General features: G+C 38.7%; 1 protein-coding gene across 1 annotated transcript in view; it reads right to left on the bottom strand.

The window, feature by feature from the left end:
* KCNJ16 (potassium inwardly rectifying channel subfamily J member 16) overlaps positions 1-3,506 on the bottom strand; it is an 80,209-nt gene extending 76,703 nt beyond the window's left edge. Inside the window, exon 1 of the mRNA XM_034641378.1 lies at positions 3,377-3,506. The gene's annotated coding sequence lies outside the window, so the exon portion shown is untranslated. The remainder of the gene's footprint in view (positions 1-3,376) is intronic.
* Positions 3,507-4,425: the final 919 nt, after the last annotated feature.

Raw genomic sequence — 4,425 nt, 5'->3', positions numbered from 1 at the left:
GAAAAAAGAAAAAAAAAAAAAAAAGCCAAATGAAATGGCTTTCCCGTCTTTGAAGCTTACATAATAACGGTTTTTAAGTCTTTCGACACCACTGGGTGTGGAGAGACACTATGAAGCCACCTTTAAAATTTTCTCCAAGTACAAAAGAAAATTTAATTGCCAAATTATAAATCAAGGCTACAGTACTGCCAAAAGGCTGTGAGAATAATATAAAAAAAGGTTGTTGTTTTTTGTTGTTATTGTTACTGTTTGGTTTGGTTTGGTTTGGTTTGGTTTGGTTTTAGCTTCTGCACATGCGTGCCTGGCAAGTTCAGCAGTGAAAACCTAGAGAACACATCTCAAATCTGAAGAAATCTGCCTTTCGCAAGGTAAAGGCCACACCTGACTGATACACTGGCTTTCCACTTAAGTGTTGCATTTAAGAAAGAAGTGTCAAGTATTCGCCTCAAGGTAAGTGAGTCTCGCTGACTGAGATCACGCCATGAATCCCAATTATCAAAGTTAAAGAGACAGGGACAACTTGAGCTCTGTTTCTTACCAGCTCCTTACCAGCACTTCTGCAATATTAGGATGCAAATATATCCAGACAAAAGATATTACTGTCTGAGAGACTTTGGAGAAACCATAGATTCCATTACCTAATGTTTTTGGTAAGTCTACCAAAAACAAACAATAGCTCCACAGACCTCACTTACTTGGGTTGGTGTATTATGCTCCAATTCCTTAAATGCTATTCTACGCATGTCCCTTTAGGTCCTTTTGCAAAGTTTATTTGCAATAGACGGGATTGCAGTGTAGCACTGTGGGCACTCACTCCCCTTTGGTGGTAAGCACTGCGGGTTGATACATAATTGGAAATTTACCAAAACTCATAGGAAGGGTCTCTTGAGGAGACAAAATTCAAACTTTAATTCAAATAAATTTAGGTTGAATACTAGGGATGATTTGGAGTTTTTGGTAGAATATTCAGGCTCTGTTTCTGTTGACTTAAATTATCTAACGATCCTTTATTTTCCAAATATATCATTCCTCCTTTCATCGTTGTCTTTAGGAATTAACCATTTAAAAAGATCTACTTCACATAGATGTATATGGGAACCTGCCTCTAGTAACATGATGAATTAAGTCCATTATCAGATCATAACTTTGAAAATGATTAGAATCAAAGAATGGGCTCTCAAGTCCAGTAATTTAAAAATATGATTAGACATATACTCTGTATCATAGCCCTGTATTTCTAGAAGGATGTATCTCTCATTTTAAAGCATTATAAAATTTTTAATTTAAAAAAACTAATGGGGGACACCTGGGAGGCTCAGTCAGTTAAGCGTCTGCCTTCGGCTTAGATCATGATCCCAGGGTCCTGGGACAGAGTCCCCCATTGCGTTCCTTGCTCAGCAGGGAGCCTGCTTCTCCCTTTGCCTGCTGCTCCTCCTGCTTGTGTGCCCCCCCCCCGATAAATAAATAAATAAAATCTTAAAAAAAAGTTTTAAAATAAAAAAATGAACGGGTCTTGTCTGGCATGTAAGAAGCTTGGAAGTTGTCACACCATCCTAATAACAAATAAAAAACTGATCATGCTGAAAAATCAACAACTCTTCTCATATCTGCCACAGCGAATTGCTACCAGCAAAACTGGAGACATGTACAGGGAAATACAGAGAGTCACAAGTTACCAGAGCAGAAATCNATGGGTCTTGTCTGGCATGTAAGAAGCTTGGAAGTTGTCACACCATCCTAATAACAAATAAAAAACTGATCAAGCTGAAAAATCAACAACTCTTCTCAGATCTGCCACAGTGAATTGCTACCAGCAAAACTGGAGACATGTACAGGGAAATACAGAGAGTCACAAGTTACCAGAGCAGAAATCTCCATGGGAGCCAGTGCCAGGGTAGAAAAATCTAAACTGCTGCTGATCATTGCTGGAGACTCATGTGGACAAGTCTGAGATATAACAACTCCAGGGGGCGTGTGTAGTATCTCTTTAAGATTCCGATTTCAGTTTCTTTGGATATATACCTAGAAGTGGGATGGGTAGATCATATGGTAGGTCTAGTTTTAATTTTCTGAGAGACCACCATACTGTTTTTCTTTCTTTCTTTCTTTTTCAAGATTTTATTTATTTATTTGTCAGAGAGAGAGAGAGAGAGCACAAGCAGAGGGAGCAGCAGTCAGAGGGAGAAGCTGAGCTGGGAGCCTGATGCGGGGCTCGATCCCAGGACCCTGGGATCATGACCTGAGCCGAAGGCAGACACTTAGCTGACTGAGCCACCCAGGCGTCCCTAGACCACCATACTGTTTTCTATATTGCATGTCCCAATTTACATTCCCATTAACAAGATGCAAGAGTTCCTGTGTCCGCCACATCATCACCACATCCTTGCCCACACTTGTCATATCTTGTGTGTTTGGTAACTGACGTCCTAACAGGTATGAAGTAATATCTCATTGTAATGCTTTCAAAGGTGTGTCTTATTCTTCTGATCACGAAGTTCAATACATGTGTCACTCTCTGATTGATGATCTAGAACAGTGGGAAGAAGCATCACTAGATTTTGAAAAGCAATTAACTCTACGGTCTTCTTTGCCATTCAAATGACAAGGCAATGTGAACATTTATTTTATGTCAGAACCTCGAGACAGAAATTCAGCTGAAATTCACTTAGAGAGTTCCCGTTTATGGTTGTAGAATCCGAAATGCAGTTTTGCAATCAGACTACTTCTTCAGAGCAAAACCCAACCTGTGATTTGAGGCACTTATAACAGTTAACATGTACGTACTCTCTGGACCGACAAAGGCCCTGGGCTAGAGACCTTACAGATATAATTTCTTTTATCTCCCTAGCCTCTAACCCCCATTTCACAGATAAGAAAACTGAGGCTCAGAATTTAAAGTAATTTATCTAAAGTCACACCAATGAGAGGAGTACTGGCTTAGAACTCAAACTTAACTGCATATGATTTGAAACCCGTATCCTCCCCACCAGAACAGATCAAAATATGAACCCAATTCATAGCTATTCTAGCAAGGAAACTGAATTAGAAGTCAGGACACTTGTTCCCATCGCAAACCTTGACCCATTGTGTTACTCGGATAAACCAAATCCTCTTTCTGAGGCTCAGTTTTCTCACATGTGGAATGAAAAGATCCAAAAAATCTTGAATTACAATATAGCCCAACATTAAATAAATGATTATAAAAAATAATCATTAAACAGTTCTTATTAAAGTTCATTTTAGAGACAATATTAAAGGCTATATACTTATGACAGAAGCATCTAGGCCACAGCCAACAGCTATAACTTAATGGAATAGAAAAAAATAAAATCTTTACTATTGTTGCAAATTATTGAAGTTTAAAATTTTGACTCACCTATTCAGGGGCTCCAGACTTCTTGAGTTAGCTCTTTCCGAAGCATCTCTTGGTACCTCTGACTCAAGCTAAGCAAAACACCTTTCCTGCTTTGGCCAGTCTCTGTTATCTCCTTTTATCAGAATCTTGGTTTGATGTCCAGCCCAGGCAGTCCCTTAGGACCCAGATATCTAGGACATTCTGACGCCAATATTCTGCTGTGTTCATAAACTTTCTTCCCTTCGGCCAAACCACACGGTCACCAAATATTTGAAGAAAAACTCNTACATGTGTCACTCTCTGATTGATGATCTAGAACAGTGGGAAGAAGCATCACTAGATTTTGAAAAGCAATTAACTCTACGGTCTTCTTTGCCATTCAAATGACAAGGCAATGTGAACATTTATTTTATGTCAGAACCTCGAGACAGAAATTCAGCTGAAATTCACTTAGAGAGTTCCCGTTTATGGTTGTAGAATCCGAAATGCAGTTTTGCAATCAGACTACTTCTTCAGAGCAAAACCCAACCTGTGATTTGAGGCACTTATAACAGTTAACATGTACGTACTCTCTGGACCGACAAAGGCCCTGGGCTAGAGACCTTACAGATATAATTTCTTTTATCTCCCTAGCCTCTAACCCCCATTTCACAGATAAGAAAACTGAGGCTCAGAATTTAAAGTAATTTATCTAAAGTCACACCAATGAGAGGAGTACTGGCTTAGAACTCAAACTTAACTGCATATGATTTGAAACCCGTATCCTCCCCACCAGAACAGATCAAAATATGAACCCAATTCATAGCTATTCTAGCAAGGAAACTGAATTAGAAGTCAGGACACTTGTTCCCATCGCAAACCTTGACCCATTGTGTTACTCGGATAAACCAAATCCTCTTTCTGAGGCTCAGTTTTCTCACATGTGGAATGAAAAGATCCAAAAAATCTTGAATTACAATATAGCCCAACATTAAATAAATGATTATAAAAAATAATCATTAAACAGTTCTTATTAAAGTTCATTTTAGAGACAATATTAAAGGCTATATACTTATGACAGAAGCATCTAG

This window comes from Ailuropoda melanoleuca, chromosome 13, assembly GCF_002007445.2.
Source record: "Ailuropoda melanoleuca isolate Jingjing chromosome 13, ASM200744v2, whole genome shotgun sequence".
NCBI classification, from domain to species: domain Eukaryota; kingdom Metazoa; phylum Chordata; class Mammalia; order Carnivora; family Ursidae; genus Ailuropoda; species Ailuropoda melanoleuca.
Note: the sequence above shows the minus strand (reverse complement) of the source record. Positions and strands in the feature narration are given on the sequence as shown.